This window comes from Chiloscyllium punctatum, chromosome 17 (genome assembly GCF_047496795.1).
Source record: "Chiloscyllium punctatum isolate Juve2018m chromosome 17, sChiPun1.3, whole genome shotgun sequence".
NCBI classification, from domain to species: Eukaryota; Metazoa; Chordata; class Chondrichthyes; order Orectolobiformes; family Hemiscylliidae; genus Chiloscyllium; species Chiloscyllium punctatum.
In genome coordinates this window covers 100,694,562-100,713,164 of record NC_092755.1, presented here as the reverse complement: position 1 = coordinate 100,713,164, position 18,603 = coordinate 100,694,562, and the positions used below count along the sequence as shown (strand labels likewise).

Below are 18,603 nucleotides of genomic sequence, written 5' to 3'. Positions count from 1 at the left end.
GAGAGCATATGGAGATGACAAACTACTGAAGGTCAACTCTTTGGACTGCCCTCTGGTGTCTTTTCGCTCCTGAAATTTTAGCTGCTTTTAAACTCCATGCCCTTTGTTCTTGCACATCACACGTTGAGCTAGTGCTGCTGCTGTTGTGACGGAATAAGGTAAACCTGCAGGTGGAGGTTTGGCATGGCTTGGTATTTGTTAAGGGTTGTGGAATCCAATGTAAGTCCTGTACTTATTACAGCTCTGAAGACCTAGATAAAATTGCAATTATGAAACAATATGGAGTCATTGGCATGACGTTACAGCGGGAATACTTATGGAATAATTGTGAAGAATCACAATTCCAAATCAAAATAAATATAGTAGCTGCAAGCAAACAATAGATATGCTGTCTTTCATGCTAATCATTGTTGCAAAGAAATATTGCTGAAAACTGGCATATGAGCAGGCCAGTGTTTTATAAGGATCTGAAGAAGGGTCACTGGACAAGACACATTAACTCTGATTTCTCTTCGCAGATGCTGCCAGACCTGCTGAGCTTTTCCAGCAATTTCTGTTTTTGTGTTTATAATTCAGTGCCCTTTTCTGTGAAAATCAAAACCCAAAGCCTCCAACTTATCAAACAGAGTAGTTCCACTGAGATAGAAATGAGGCACAAACTTATGGGAACAGCTGGACAAACTGACAATAATTGTTACAGTCGAATCTTTCATTTTCACCATCAGTTGCGAATACTTAGCATAACAGGCTTGATAAACTGAATGAACTGAATCTCTTCCCATATAATACCACAGTTCTCTTTGCACATTGTAACAGACACATGGGACTAAAGTTAGAAGCCAAAATATCACAACTTTTTAAAAACTATTTTTTAAGATCTGTGGAACGTTTTTATTTAAATCCTGCAATGAAGGACATTTCAAATTTAAGATTAACTTCTCAGAGCCAGAACAGATTTTCAAAAATTGTTATGATTTAGTGTGGTATTGAAAGCCTGGTCACACCTCATTTGGTAAAGCATACTTTTCACAAGAGCTTTACAGTGAGAGTAATAGTGTCAAAAGTGGAGGTTTACATCAATTTAAAGATTTTTAATTGATCCCCATCTATGAGGACTTTATCAGAGCAGCCAGCAGGGAACAGAAAATCAATGACAGCAAACTTCCAATGTCCGCATTTAACTTTGCATGTTGACTGCTAGAGTTGTTGTTTTCACAGAGTAATGTTCACAATTGCCATTATTACAACACTGAAACCAAAGTCATAGGTGAAAAGCTTCATGAAATTCAATAAAAAATTTATAACTGGGCCTTATACCTCTCCTAAGATTTTATCTAAAGCTACAATGCATTTCAGCATGAAAACAAAGTTCAACCTATTCCTTTGTGGTTATTCGATAGATTTTCAAAACATCTGATATGATTTTAAGTGCTTATACAGCCAGGTGCTGGTTCATCATGAGTGAATAAGGCAGTGCTTTGAAGATAAGGTTATGAAGGTTCATATATATTAAGAAGAGTGTCTTATGAGAGTAGTCTTGAAGGATCTTGAGATGACGTGGGCATCATGAAAGTTTTAATCCCACCGTTATTTTTAGTTTATTACAGCTTGACCAACTTATGAAAGTTTTCGTGCACTGTGATTCCCTTGCTCATTTCAAATGTTAATCATTCTCTGTCAGACAGTGTTTCTTTACAATTAACCAAGATTCGGTGTGGACTTGTTGGGCCAAAGGACCTGTTTCCATACTGTAGGGAATCTAATCTCATGCCTGTAAGAGCTTCACTTGTAAATACCTCCATACTTCCACCTTGCGGGCTTTTGTTATGTAGGATGTTGGGTAGAATCTCAGTCCCTGTTGTCTAGTTTTGGGTTGGGAAAACGATGGACTGCTTCACGTGCTTGACTGCAGCGCTTTCCACTCCGCTTGTCACCAGGAACCTCAACCAAACAGGGATGGAAGATGGCATGATGTGCCTCTAGCAGAAATGAAAGATCTCTATTTAAAATGAACCTGGCAGGATTCACAATGACAACATTGTTTCCACGAAACAAGCCCCATGAGGGTGGAAATACCTGCAGCTTGGATGGAAGGTAGGGAAATTCTGATTCCATCTCAACCCCATCCACATCCTTCCCAACTCCAGTTCATGCTTTATTCCTGGAGGTCACAGTGAAAGAAGTCTTCTTTCATGAGGATGGCAAGAGGAATCTAACTAGCCTTATCTAAGAGCTGTATTGCATCTGGGTTCAGATGAACTGTTGTGCCTTGGATCTGGTTCCCATGCCCCATGAGATTCACTGACCTCACAATGTCCAGGAGGGTGAGTGTCCTACTCCCTCAGGTGTCAGACATCATTCCCTCATCTTCCTAACATTCATCTGTGCAGCACTCCTCTGCCAATTACATACTACTAGAACATGCATTCTTTTCACTGGCCTTGTCTCCGTTCCATCTTGTGGACTAGAATCTGGCGTTGTGGTGATTTTTAACTTTGTCCATTCCATCTTAACTGATAACATTCACACTAAGTCCCAACCTATTGCCCTCTGACTCCTATTCCTGAGCATCACCCTTCTCAAATGTCAGTCCTGCACTCTTATCAATCAGCTAATCCCACGTACTCCTAAACCTTTGGTTTTTCCTCAGTGGAGGATAAATGAGGTCACAACTCCAGAGAGAGGCAGGTATAAATTCCCTCACGTTGATGCAGGATCAAGCCCTGCAGGTCAGCAGAGTATGATCAGCAATGGCCTTTGCTGATGGAAATATGGGATGGCACAGAGAACTGATGACAACATTAGATATCATGTTGCCACCGAGGTTCGCTGGTCCTGTGGAAAACTGATAATCCTCCAGGTTCAACTGGGCTCATCATCCAGATTTGGTGGAATTCCTCAGAAGCATGACAAGGCTGACTTGCTGGGTAATTTTGGCCTGAAGGTTACAAGATGTTCACTGTTGAATCCTAGAATGAAATTGTTGTGAAGAAGTGGAGGGCTGTGCCCACGTTAATAGCCATGGGCAGTGAATGGCGACCTGCTGCTCTTGGCAGTGGCTTTGCTCCAAGAGCAGCACACGCCTGAAACTCCCAACGACGAGTGCTGAGAAGTGTGAGGCACTGTTGATTCTTCATTGTAATGAGATACAAACTTCCAGAGTGTTTATGAATATCTAGTTCATGTTTCTTGTGTTTTACTGCATAATGATTAATTTTAGAAATTAAAGTTTGACTGTAGAAAATGGTTTAAGTGCAATCAAATTAACTTGAAGGCTTTCTATGCTTAAACAGTTGGGTTCATGTTACCTCAAGTGGCTAACAATAAAAGGGTAAAACGCTGGACATCAGAGTTTGCCAGAATACCTTGAAAATGGCAGTTCATAAAAATTTTTAATCAAGTCAGAATAGAAGAGATAAATATTCAAATGTTCCATGCTCTTACTTAACTAAAGGCTTGAAGATGTGATTTCTACAAAGCTTACAAGAACAATGGCAGTCCATTGTTTTGGGACAGTTTTGTTTTATTTTGAAAGCATTCTGTTCACCTTGACAAAGATGTAAAACACATTTACTTCATCAAATGAAAGAAGAAATTTCAACTCAGGGTTCTCAAGGTTAGTTTGAGGACAACTCAGAGCAGACTGCATCATTAAGGAAATGGGTGATGATGTGATTTTGCCACTAGCCGGATTTTTATTTGATGTAAGTTATCACTTGTAACATAAGAAACTGGGCATGGTGTTGAATCCAAGAGACATTTATTACAGCTAACTATTATATACAAATATTCACAGATTCCTAAATGTCTCAGCAAATATTGAACCAGTAGGTTACAAAGTAGGAGCATGTTTCCAATAGCATGCCATTCTGGAAGTGACCTCAGGTGAGATAGAGTGTGAGATCCGTGTTCCTTCAGGCTACCTACAATGATACAGTGATGAAATAATAAGTTTGTCTCTTAGAGGTGTACTGGCATGCTGAAGGTGAGACATCATGAAACATTCCAAACAGTTATTATAGCTATGAATAAAGATTGGATTGGATAGCATTGGTGTCCTTAGAGCAAAGGATGTTGAATGGTAATTTGAAAACTCTGGTAAGACGAGTGAGATGTAACTGTGAGTATATAACATACATAGTTATAAACCATATGTTGAGTTAATGGTGTTATTTTGTTTAAGTCCTATTATAAAAGAGTTAATTTTATTCCAAAAGAACTGAAAGCTTGAAGAACAGGACCAATATTGGTCAGTGTATTGAATACAGGAGTTGGAAGGTCATGTTGTGGCTGTACAGGACATTGGTTAGACTACTATTGGAATTCTATGTGCAAGTCTGGTCTCCCTGCTATTGGAAGGATGTTGTGAAACTTGAAAGAATTCAGAAAAGATTTACAAGGATGTTGCCAGGCTTGAAGGGTTTGAGCTATAGGAAGAGGCTGAATAGACTGGGGCTGTTTTCCCTGGAACGTCTGAGGTTGAGGGTAACCTTATAGAAGTTTATAAAATCATCAGTGGCATGGATAGAGTAAATAGACAAGGCCTTTTCCACAGGGTTGAGGAGTCCAAAACTAGAGGGCATAGGTTTAACGTGAGAGGGGAAAGATTTAAAAGGGACCTAAAGGGCAATATTTCCACGCAGACAGTGGTGCATGTGTGGAATGAGCTGCCAGAGGAAGTGGTGAAGGCTGGTATCATAACAACGTTTAAACGCTATCTGGATGGGTATATGAATATGAAGGATTTAGAGGGATATAGTCCAAATGCTGGCAAATGGGACTACAATTAAGTTAGGATTACTGGTCAGCATGGATGAATTGAACCGAAGGGTCTGTTTCCATGCTGTACAGCTCTATAACTATTACTCTATAACTATTACTCTATGACTATTACTCTATGACTATTACTCTATAACTATTACTCTATAACTATTGGCTCAAGCAAGGTATTCAGATTTCTTTTTAGATGTTAATGGTCATGATCAGGATTGAAGAGAGAACCAAATAATGAAAGGTTTTAATATGCTCATGGTAGATTTGAAAACTGTCTTGTGTCATCAGTAATAATAATATGTCATCAATAATAAATATTAAAGATTCCTAAAATTAATTCACAGGTACTAATGCAAAATGTGTATGAAGAAAGGGAGATTAAGTTTTTGGGTTTAAGCAAAAGCTATTGCAGATGAAGGTCAGTGATATTCTCTGATGATTCTCCAGTTCTTTGCCACTTCTGGTAGACCAATAGTGGTGGGTAGTGAAGTGTTTTTTTAAATTAAGCTTCTCAATGGGAGAAGAGTTTTTGATTTAGTGGCAATGTTCCAGTTTTCAAGTCAAAACTGTAGGGTTTTAATTTTGACTCAGATGTTCCTTGTAAGTGGAGACTGGACCTTGGCTCACACTTACCTCTGAATAACAAGGTTCTGGGTTCAAACTCTACTGAAGAATTTGGATACCAAACTTAAGGCTGACGCTTTCCTGTAGCATTGAGCAGACAGAGCCATTTTTGTTTGGATGAGACATTAAAGTGACATGCTAATAGTCTATTCAGTTGGATATAAAAATCTCATGGCACTGTTTTTGAAGAAGAGGCATTATCCCTGGCGTGCTGGCACAAAAAAAGCAAATTATTTGATGATCTGGTCATTATCACATTGACCTTTATCGGAGCTGACATTTTCTGCCACACCTCCTTCATTACAAATGTGCTTCAAAATATATGTCATTGAGCCTAAAGTGCGTTCATGCATTTGGTGGTTGTGAAAAACAATATAATAATGCAAGTCTTTTTGTGATTTCTTTTCAAATGCTAGGTTGACATCTAATGGGGTAGCTTTGTTTGATGGATATAGCTCAACCCTCCTCTTGTTGTATAGTGTGACAATTCAGTAAATCTCCCTAGGTGGGGTAACCATCTCTCAGCCAGTATAAAGATGGATAAGGTCATAGAAATAAAATCCTGCCAACAACTCTTCAGACTGTTAATCTTCTTGCAAATCCTTCCTTTACTTTACTTTACTCTCTGGTAACAAATGTGAAGATAGATAAAAACAGAAAGCAGAATTCCTCCTGGAGGGTGAGACCTAATGTTTTGTAGCCTTCACTGAAAAAGCAAATATATTTTAAATAATTTGAAGGTGACCTTTGTTCCACCTGTATACATCTTTATCCACAAAATTAACTATCGCTCCTGTGTAAAATTCCTGAACATCTCCAGAGAAAATTGGATTCCATTAGTGATCTGTGTTCTGCCTGTACAAAAACCAGGTGCTGTGGTCTAATTCCCGAGTGCGTACAGATACACTGGTCAAATCTTCTACAATGCTGAGAAGGTTACTGTCAGAGCTTACAGTAATACTGCCCACAATTGTTGATCAGTTCCAGATGGGTGTGTAGACTGAGAACTTTTATCTTTTGCAATTGGAACTGCAACAAGCTGTTACCCTGCTATCCTTTAAAGGCCTTGATCTGCCATCTGTAACCTATTTAGGAGGAAGGCTTTGCTTTACATTGTCTATCTGCATGTAATCGGATTGCTCGACTTTCAGATTGAATATTTGTCAGATTTCAAAGAATCATTAACACTTCCATCTGCCAAACAAATCTATCCTTAAAATCCTAAAAGGAACAAGCACTTCTATCCTCTTGAAGGCTGGGACAGTGCAATTGCTGCAGTGTAAATGTACAGAGTCATCAAATACAGTCAGCAGTGGGAAGCCATCTCTCCCCTCCCTGACTGAGAAAGTGAGCACTCAATATGAAAGGTCTAAATATTAAATATCAAGCTGATATCAATAAAGTTGGGGGATCACAAAGAAAGTATCTAATTCGCAGGATGCAGCCAAAATGATATGAATGGAAAAATGTCAAACTTTTGACAATTGTCTCCGAAACCATTGCTCTATGATGAGAGTGACAAGTGATCATTAACTGCACGGTCTCCTATAATCGGTATTCTGCTATGATCTCAGAATGACCAGTTGACCCTAGATATGCAGGTTGATTCTAATTTAATAAGCCAATGTCCTTAATGGTGCTTTGAGGGGGAAAACAATCAGAAAGTGATGAGACAGAAATTTGTAACTTACTATGCTGCAAAATATTCATAACATGGTCTGAGCTAGTTACAAGGTGTGGCTGTGGAACAGCCTTCCACAGAACTGCTAAAATACTGACCTTAGAGTATCCTTTCCCACTGTTTGAACCTCTACCTTTATGCTATTTGCATCATCTGCTAACCATTTGTTTTACTCCACTGTACAGTCTAACAATGACCTGGCCAACTGCTTCTATCCATGCTGAGGATGTGTTACTCATTATTGTTTTATGAATGACATCAATTTCTTGCTGGATAGTTACATTGGGAGTCATTGAATTTATTTAATTTCACAATGAAGTAGTGGGATGTAGCTCTGTTACTGCAATTCCACGTGTTAAACTCTTGAATTCAGTCAGAGTGATTTGGAGAATGAAGGATAGTTATTTGTCTGAGAGAGAACAAAAATAGTTATACTTTGGAGTAACAGATGTATGAATGTTTTTCTACTTAATGTATCAAGCAATGTCTCCCACATCTATCCTTTTCCCTCTAGCAGATCCAGAAAGAGTGAAAAAGCAATACTTAATCACATCTATCCATTGAGCAGATCAAGAGCAGTCTCCGAGGTATAAAGAACAGCAAACCTGTCAAAGGCCAAAATGAAGGAAGGCCTCTATGTGATTACCTGAATGAATCTTACTTCACAATTTTTCCTACATGCATTCCAAGATTTTTACTGATGTGTTTGGGATCACATTCATGATCCTCAAAAAGTCAATGGGTTTTGCCACATGAGCTTCTTCCTCAGTTCAGAAAGCACTGTGAACTGGGCCATATTAAAAGCGCGTGACAGATCAACACCACCTGGACCCACATTTCATTGCTGTCTCATTGGCTTGGCTTTGTCACATTCTCTCCTCCTTATCGACTTTGTCCTCAAATCCATGCTGACTTTTCCATGAGCTTCCCTATCCTTCTCCTTCTTCACCAAACCACAGTGAGGCCCTAACCCAAGTGAGAAACATTGTCTGCATACCAGTTGGATGAATACAGAGAAAAAGAGAATAAATAACAATAAAGTCCTCTTGTGTCCCTCACGTTTGCACACACTGCAAGGACATGAGGCATATGCTCCTGTTCTCCAAGAGCACTCTGATTTTTGTAATCCTTCCTGTATATGTAGTAGCATGAGGGAAGAAAGTTCATGCTGAATCAATCTATCTCTTTCAGTATTAAGCAGCCAAATAGTGACAGTTGTGGAAATCTTTCGATCAAGCTTTCATTAATAAGCATGTAAATTGTAAATCAATGCTAGAGGCAAAGATAACGAAACATAAAGTGAGTAAAATATATAAGAATCTAAATTATAGCATAAAAATACTTACATTAGTCACAAATAGGTTACAAGATCAGACAATTGATAACCCAACAAATGCTCAACCTCTCTGTTGATTATATGTCAAAAATACCTTTAACAGAGATGATTGAGTAATTGACCAAGTCACATAAAGTCAAAATTGAATCATGGTTTGCAAATTTTTTTTATATTTTCAATTGTAATGTGGTCAGGATGTGTTATTGATAAGATCTTACTGTCCTATCAAAATCCACCTAATACTGCAATTGCCTAATGAGATGAGTAATTCTTTGTTCATTCTATGATATGGATTGACAATGTGCGTCTCTTTAAACCTCCTTCATTAACTTCCCAACCTTTGTAAATATTACAGGTATCTTCAAAATCCTTATCAGTATTTCCAGCAGCTTTCTTTCCCATTACACACGCAATTTACAATCACAGGACGATTGAATTACCTACATTAGTTAAGTGGCCAACTCCAGGATCCCATCCATTCTCAACAACATCTCTTTACAATAATCAAATACCAGAGAGAATGTCCAACTTGTTCACACCCACCAGGTATCCTAAACTGACCTCATCCCATTTGCCAGTATTTGCCCTCTGAACCCTTCCTATTCATACACCCAACGAGATGCTTTTTAAATGTTGTAATTATACCAGCCTCCACATTGTTCTGGCAACTCATTCCACACATGCACACCTTGGATGACTGTCTGTATGGAGTTTGCACATTCTCCCCGTGTCTGCGTGGGTTTGCTCCAGTTTCCTCCCCCAGTCCAAAGATGTGCAGGTCAGGTCAACTGGCTATTCTAACTTGCCCATTGTGTTAGGTGCTTTAGTCAGAGGGAAGTAGATCTGGGTGGGTTACTGTTCGGAGGGTCGGTGTTGGGCCGACCGGCCTGTTTCCACACTGTAGGGAATCTAACCTAATCTAAGTTTGGGGAGCAACGGCTGCCCAAGGTTGCAATGTCGGTGCACCACAAGTTGTTGATTTAAAAGCAAACCCTTCCATCCTTTATCTTACCCGAGGATAATGTACGGTCCATACACTGAATAGAAAAATCATAAGCCTGAAGTGTGCAGTTGGGAACGGATGGGTTGAGCCAGGTTTCTGTGAAGCAGAGTGCGCAGCAGCCCTACAGTTCACGCTGGAGGCTGACCCGTGATCTGAGTTTGTCCATCTTGTTCTCCAGAGATTGTATATTTGCTAGGAGTAAGCTAGGAAGGGAGGTCTTGAAACTGCGTAGTCTCAGTCTTATATCATTTGTGCTGACATGTACCATCACCTCTGGCTCTTCACCCTCGTCCTTGAGGATTTCCTGCACTCTGTCCGCGATGTCTTTCACCCTGGCACCAGGAAGGCAACACATCATCCTTAAATCCCGTCTGCTGCCTCAAAACCCCCGGTCAGTTCCTCTCACGATGGAGTCCCCTATTACCATGGCTCTGTGCGATGTCCGACTCTTCCGCTCTGCCTCACCGCCAACTTTTGATTGACAGACCTTGATTGGCCGCCTTGCGAATTGGCAGTGTCCTCTGTCTCTACTGTTTCCAAAAGCTTAAACTTGTTCCTGACAGGTACTTCTCCCGGGGTCTCTTGCACCTGTCTCCTCTCTGCCTTCCTCATCGTCTGCTCTCTTCTGCTCTCTTCTGGCATGATTGGTGTAATAACCTCGCTGAAGGTCTTGTCCAGAAAGATCTCGTTCTCTCGGATGAGCCGAAAGTCCTCGAGTTCTTTCATCAGCGCTGCAATATGCTCGGTCAATAGCTGAATGTGCTCACACTTTCCACACTTATACGAGCCAGACACACCAGAGTCGTTGACCTCCCACATCAAGCACGTAGCGCACTGAACCAGCTGGGCAGTCATGTCTTCACCCTCTTCAACTGTGGCATAATCACTTCACTCAACCTCCTTGTCAAAGACTCCTGAGCTGAAGCCTCACTCTTCGATCCAAACTTCCTTAGACCCTCTTTTTGGGGCAAGTCTGTGGACTCTTAATTTAGGTTAGAGGAGGAGGGAGGGAGACCCTACTTTGTAGGACCTGGGGTTTAGAACACACCCACTCTAATAGCAATCACTCTAATATCCAATCACCTTCCTGACCGGCTTTACGCTCCGCCTGAACTTCTGCCCAGCTCCCGCCCCTCTCTGCTGCGAAAAGTGATCCTTCCTATGACCCTGTGAAGCAGTTAGGTTGCAGGTTAGTGTATTTTTGCAGAGTGTCTGCTTAGGACCCAGTGTAGCAGGTAATTTACTGTGTGTTTTTTTACCAGAGGGAGTTTGCTTAGGATCCAGTGGAGAAGGTAAGTTTCTGCTTTTGTTCCGATTTGTGTACTCTGATGTAGTTATGTAAGGTATGATTTGTTGGATAGCACGCAAAACAATACTTTTCACTGTATTTGAGTATATGTGACAATAATAAATCAAATCAAATCAAATCAAATTTTGAGAGACATAGATAAGGTAGATCATGAGAATCTTCTCCCTGTGGCTGATGTATCTAAGACCAGAGGCCATAACTTTTAGAGTCAGGAGTAAATGGTACAGAAGGGATCTGAGGAAACATGTTTTCGCCCAGAGGATAGTAGTAGAATGAAATGTGCTGCCTGACAGGATGATGGAGGTGGGTATTCTTGCAATATTTAAGAAGCATCTGGACAAGCACTTAAAATACCAGGACATAGTATACTATGGACAAAGCGTAAGTCAATAGGATTTGTGTTTGTTGGTCATATTAGACACAGAGGGCCAAAGGGCCTGTTTCTATGCCATATAACTCTATAACATGAAAGCAAGCCTATGTCTTTTAATGTTACTTCAATACAAACAAATTTCCATTATCACGCAAGGAGCTACTCTCTCACACATACCGGTTTAGAAATCATACCTTCAGACAGAAAAGTTAATTCAATCATATTTCACCTTATATTTACAGGAAATACCTCTGCACAGAGTTAATTCCATCTGCTAAGCTGCTACGTAAGAGACTTGTTAGAAAGTCTAAGATGCTGTTGTATTAAAGGTGAAAATAGAAGCATACCCAGTTCTAGCTGATTGATGAAAAGCAGATTGGTAAGTCTGCCTTGGAACAAGTTGCATCCTGCTGCGAGTGTATATTGGAAAATCATGGGAGTGTTGCTAACAATTTTGTAGTAAATTCTGATGATTTTAGACATTGCAAACATGGACTCGAACAGCAATAAGTGGACAATTCATAGACTGACAAGAAGCAAATAGGAAAGGAGAAAATGTTGTATTTATACATTGCCTTCCATTATGTTAGGTCATCCCAAAGCACTGTATAGCCAATGAAGTATTTTTGAAGTTAACTATTGTGATGTAGGGAACCCAGCAACCAATTTGTCCAGGACAAGCTCCCACTTACAACAGAGGTACATAAGCAGACAACCTACTTCAGTGATGTAGATTGAGAGGTCTTATGGTCCCAGACGACAAAGTTAACTCCCCGCCTTTCTTGAACAGTGCCATTGGATTTATTACGTGCATTGGAAAGAACAGGCAGACCTCTACTTAACACCCTATCCAAAAGGTGACACTTGGAACAATGCGGGCTAGCAGTGTAACTAGCAATAAAAACCATGACCATGCATGGACATGGAGAGGAAAATTGGAGAGTTTTGAGAAGATTTGTAACTCAGGTTGAGGGTCTGAATGTAGGTTTGCTCACTGAGCTGGGAGGTTCATTTCCCGACGTTTTGTCACCCTACTAGGTAACATCTTCAGTGGGCCTCAGGCAAAGCAGTGTAAATGATTCCTGCTTTCGATTTACATGTTTGGGTTTTTTTGAGTGAATTATGTTATTTCTTGTAGTAATGTAGATTCCCGTGGTGATGTCATTTCCTGTTCTTTTTCTCAGGGGGTGGTAGATAGGGTCTAATTTGATGTGCAAATACCATGCAAGACCTGTAACAGACACTACATTGGACAAACAGGCAGAAAACTAGCCACCAGGATACATGAACACCAACTAGCCACAAAAAGACATGACCCTCTCTCACTAGTAGCCTTACATACGGATGAGGAAGGACACCACTTCGACTGGGCCAACACATCCATCTTAGGACAAGCCAAACAGAGACATGCACGAGAATTCCTAGAAGCATCGCATTCCAACTGGAACTCTATCAATAAACACATCGAGTTAGGCCATATCTACCATCCCCTGAGAAAAAGAACAGGAAATGACATTACTACAGGAAATAACATCACCAACCCAAAGAAATCCAAACATGTAAGTAGAAAGCAGGAATCATGTACACTGCTTCGCCTGAGGCCCACTGAAGATGCTACCGAGTAGGGTGATGAAACATCTGGAAATGAACCTCCCAGTTCATCTACATCCAGAGAAAAATTGGAGTTTATTAATAATGCATTTATTCATAGGATTGCTGGCTAGGCCCGGGCCATGGTTCACTAAAAACTGTATGGTTGGTGTGCGATGATATAAGCTAGGAAAATACGCAGTTGTATGACAAATACAGTTCAATGCGGATAGATGTTAAGTATTTTAGTAAAAATAATGTTAAATGATGACTTTCCAGTTTGAATGGGGGTACAGCAATAAGGGGTTAATAGCAGTTATGCTAATAACTGAAGTGCATTGAGTGCATAGGAGGCTCCCAAGTAAGATAAAAGCCTCTGTTGTTAGAGGCAAGGTACTAGCATAGATAAAAGATTGGCTATCTGGTAGAAAGTCGACAGTGGGGATAAAAAAGGTCCTTCTCAGGATGACTGCTGGTGACTAGTGTGTGTTCTACAAGGTTCAATGTTTGGGACATAACTTTTCACTTATGCATTAATGATCTAGATGAAGGAGCTGAGGGCATTCTGGCTAAATTTGTAGAGGATACAAAGATAGGTGGAGTGACAGATAGTATTGAGGAGGCAGGGAGGCTGCAGAAGGATTTAGGATTCTGGATTAGTGGTGCTGGAAGAGCACAGCAGTTCAGGCAGCATCCGAGGAGCAGTAAAATCGACGTTTCGGGCAAAAACCCTTCATCTGGAATGAAGGCAGAGAGCCTGAAGCATGGAGAGATAAGTGAGAGGAGGGTGGGGGTGGGGAGAGAGTAGCATAGAGTACAATAGGTGAGTGGGGGAGGGGATGAAGGTGATAGGTCGCGGGCGGGGGGAGGGTGGAGTGGATAGGTGGAAAAGAAAATAGGCAGGTAGGACAAGTCATGGGGACAGTGCTGAGCTGGAAGTTTGGAACTAAGGTGAGGTGGGGAAAGGGGAAATTAGGAAACTGTTGAAGTCCACATTGATGCCCTGGGGTTGAAGTGTTCCGAAGATGAGGCGTTCTTCCTCCAGGTGTCTGGTGGTGAGGGAGCGGCGGTGAAGGAGGCCCAGGACCTCCATGTCCTCGGCAGAGTGGGAGGGGGAGTTGAAATGTTAGTCTGGCACACTGCCCTCTACACTGCTGAAGCCAAACACCACCTCGAGGACACCTCTTCCTACCGTCCCTCGACCATGACCCCACCCCCATTACCAAACCATCATCTCCCAGACCATACAGAACCTCATCACCTCAGGAGATCTCCCACCCACAGCTTCCAACCTCATAGTCCGGGAACCCCGCACTGCCCGGTTCTACCTCCTTCCCAAGATCCACAAGCCTGACCACCCTGGCCGACCCATTGTCTCAGCATGCTCCTGCCCCACTGAACTCATCTCTACCTACCTTGACACTGTCCTATCCCCCCTAGTCCAGGAACTCCTCACATATGTTCGAGACACCACCCACGCCCTCCACCTCCTCCAAGACTTCCGTTTCCCCGGCCCCCAATGCCTCATCATCACCATGGATATCCAATCCCTCGACACCTCCATCTGCCATGACCAGGGCCTCCAAGCCCTCCGTTTTTTCCTCTCCAGATGTCCCCAACAGTACCCTTCCACCGACACTCTCATTCGTTTGGCCGAACTGGTCCTCACCCTTAACAATTTCTCCTTCAAATCCTCCCACTTCCTCCAGACAAAAGGGGTATCCATGGGCACACGTATGGGCCCCAGCTATGCCTGTCTCTTTGTTGGCTACGTAGGTCAGTCGATCTTCCGTAATTACACCGGCACCACTCCCCACTTCTTCCTCCACTACAATGATGACTGCATTGGCGCCACCTCGTGCTCCCGCGAGGAGGTTGAGCAATTCATCAACTTCACCAACACATTCCACCCTGACCTTAAATTTACCTGGACCATCTCTGACGCCTCCCTTCCCTTCCTGGATCTCTCCATCTCGATTAATGATGACCGACGTGACACTGACATTTTTTACAAACCCAGCAACTCCCACAGGTAACTGGATTTCACCTCTTCCCACCCTACCTCTTGCAAAAATGCCATCCCATATTCCCAACTCCTCTGCCTCCCAGATTGCCTCCTTCACAAGGGTTAAAGATGCTCTCCAATGCATCTCGTCCACATCCCGCATCTCCGCCCTCAGACCCCACCCCTCCAACCGTAACAAGGACAGAACGCCCCTGGTGCTCACCTTCCACCCTACCAACCTTCACATAAACCAAATCATCTGCCGACATTTCCGCCACCTCCAAAAAAGACACCACCACCAGGGATATATTTCCTTCCCCACCCCTTTCCGCCTTCCGCAAAAACCGTTCCCTCCGTGACTACCTGGTCAGGTTCATGCCCCCCTACGACCCACCCTCCCATCCTGGCACCTTCCACTGCCACCGCAGGAACTGCAAAACCAGCGCCCACACCTCCTCCTTCACCTCCATCCAAGGCCCTAAAGGAGCCTTCCACATCCATCAAAGTTTTACTTGCACATCCACTAATATCATTTATTGTATCCGTTGCTCCCTATGCGGTCTCCTCTACATCGGGGAGACTGGATGCCTCCTAGCAGAGTGCTTTAGGGAACATCTCCGGGACACCCGCACCAATCAACCACACCGCCCTGTGGCCCAACATTTTAACTCTCCCTCCCACTCTGCCGAGGACATGGAGGTCCTGGGCCTCCTTCACCGCCGCTCCCTCACCACCAGACGCCTGGAGGAAGAACGCCTCATCTTCCGCCTCGGAACACTTCAACCCCAGGGCATCAATGTGGACTTCAACAGTTTCCTCATTTCCCCTTCCCCCACCTCACCCTAGTTTCAAACTTCCAGCTCAGTAACTGTCCCCTTGACTTGTCTGGACTTGTCCTACCTGCCGTGGGCGGCACGGTGGCACAGTGGTTAGCACTGCTGCCTCACAGCGCCAGAGACTCGGGTTCAATTCCCGCCTCAGGCGACTGACTGTGTGGAGTTTGCACATTCTCCCCGTGTCTGCGTGGGTTTCCTCCCACACTCCAAAGATGTGCAGGCCAGGTGAATTGGCCATGCTAAATTGCCCGTAGTGTTAGGTAATGGGGTAGATGTAGATGTAGGGGTATGGGTGGGTTATGCTTCGGCGGGGCGGTGTGGACTTGTTGGGCCGAAGGGCCTGTTTCCACACTGTAAGTAATCTAATCTAAATTTCCTTTTCCACCTATCCACTCCACCCTCTCCTCCCTGACCTATCACCTTCATCCCACTCACCTATTGTACTCCATGCTACTTTCTCCCTACCCTCACCCTCCTCTAGCTTATCTCTCCACGCTTCAGGCTCACTGCCTTTATTCCTGATGAAGGGCTTTTACTCGAAACGTCGATTTTACTGCTCTTCGGATGCTGCCTGAACTGCTGTGCTCTTCCAGCACCACTAATCCAGCATCTGCAGTCATTGTTTTTACCTTGCAGAAGGATTTAGACAGGTTAGGAGAGTGGGCAAAGAAGTGGTAGATGGAGTACAACATGGGAAATGTGAGGTCATGCACTTTGATAGGAAGAATAGAGACATGGACTATTTTCTAAGTGGGCAGAAAATTCAGAAATCTGAAGTGCAAAGGGACTTGGGAGTCCTAGTCCAGGATTATCTTAAAATAAACTTGCAGGTTGAGTCGGTAGTTAGGAAGGCAGATACAACTTTGCACTTATTTCGAGAGTACTAGCATATAAAAGCAGGATGTACTTCTGAAGCTTTATAAAGCTCTGGTCAGACCACATTTATAGTATTGTGAGCAATATTGGGCCCCATATCTCAGGAAGGATATACTGACCCTGGAGCAGGACCAGAGGAGGTTCACAAGAATAATCCCAGGAATGAAAGGCTTAACATGCGAGGAATGTTTGAGGACTCTGGGGCTATACTCAATGGCGTTTAAAAGGATGAGAGGGTACCTAATTGAAACTTACAGAATACTGAATGGCCTGGATAGAGTAGATGTTGGGAAGATGTTTCCATTGGTGGGAGAGACTAGGACCCAAGGGTACAGCCTTAGAGTAAAGGGAAGACCCTTTAGTAGGAAGATAAGGAGAAACTTGTTCAGGCAGAGAGTGGTGAACCTATGGAATTCATAGCCACAGAAGGAATTGAGTATTTTTAAGATAGAGATAGATAGACTATTGATTGTCAAGGGGATCAAGGGCTATGGGGAGAAAGTGGGAGATTAGTGTTGAGAAACAGACGTGATGGGCTGAATGGTCTAATTTCTGCTCCTGTGTCTTATGACATTGTCAGTGATATCAAATGCTGTCAGATCTGTTGGAAATAGAAGCTGAGGGAAGACGTTTCTAATGGACTCCTGCTGGAGTCTATTTCTATAAATAGTGTAATTAATCAATAAAAATGCATTAGTTTGCATAAGGATGGTTCCCATCCCCCCTATTATCAATCATACTGGTCATATTAATAGAGGAGATATGGAGAGATCTGGGAGTGCACTTTTTAAAAATAGAACTGTAGATGAATAAAGCTAGAAATAGGTAAATGGCATTCTGCTTTTTATGGGGATAAAACTTGATAATTAAATTCTTACACAAATGCAAGGTATTAATTTTCAATTTTTACAAGAGAGTGAGTCAGTTGCATTCAGAGAACCACATGCAATAATTTGTGTCCTCATAACGAAAGGATGTCAGAACCATAGAACTGGCAGTTTGTGGAAAAACAAGAGGACACCATTATGAAGAGACACTTTGAAAAGCAAGGCCTGCATTCACTGGGGCAGCATTATTTCCAGGGCTCACTGAATCAGTCACAAGTAATTGTAAATTTGGGGTGAACCACAGAAATGGGAGAGGAGGATCCAAATGTTTTCATGAAAAAAGCTCTTGGAATATGAAATTCATTTCTCAGAAGTACTAATGGAGCTGAGCTAATAATTTATGAGATAGTTAGACAAACATTTGAAGAAGAATGTATAAAGTTCCAGGGAAAGAACAGGAAATGGGATTAGATTTGATAGCTCAGATGTGGTACTACCATTGACATGGGCACCAATAAGCTTCCTTCCTCTCCTGAAATACATGCAGTGCTATGATCCACTGTCCACATGTAATAAATATAATTGTTTGCAATGAACTTACAAATTGCTGATATATTCCTGGAAATTTCTGTTTACCATTACAGGCCAACTAAAAAGATACCAATTAATATGATGTGACTTTGTAATATCACTATGATACAGATACTCAAAATATATTATAGTAATAGTAACTTGACTCCTATCTAGAGTGGCCATAATATGTGAACGTTAACATTATTGAGCCAAACCAACTGAAATATGAAATGAAATAACTACAAGTGTTGACCTTTCAAGGGATATGGGCATCATTGGCAAGGCTAGGATTTGCTGTCCATCTCAAATTACCCTTGAGAACGTGGTGGAGAGTCACTTTCTTCAACCATTGCAGTTCTCATGGTGTGGGCACACTTAATGTTTGAAGGAAGGGACTTCCAGGTTTTTAGTGTAGCATCAGTGAAGGAGTGATGATGTAGCTATATGTCAATATGAGCAGTGGCTTGGAATGTAACTTACAGGTAGTGGTGTTGCTACACATCTACTGCCCTTGTCCTTCTATGTTTGGAAGGTTCTGTTGAAGGAGGTTTGATGAGTTGATGCAGTGCAACTTTTAGATGGTATACAGAGGAACTTCGATTATCCAAAGGCCACAGACGGGGAGTATTTCGTTCGGTTAATCGAATGCCCCGGATAGCATAGTTCAGCCACGCATTGGGACCTTGCGACCTTGTTTGGATGTTCGGAAATTGGGATAATCAAATGCCGGATAATCGAGGTTTCTCTGTACACTGCTACCATTATACATCAGTGGTAGAGAGAATGAATGTTTAGAT

General features: G+C 42.3%; 1 long non-coding RNA gene across 2 annotated transcripts in view; it reads left to right on the top strand.

Moving 5' to 3' along the window:
• Positions 1-18,603, top strand: part of LOC140487715 (uncharacterized) — a 329,098-nt gene that overhangs the window by 177,688 nt on the left and 132,807 nt on the right. The gene's annotated exons all lie outside the window — the stretch shown is intronic.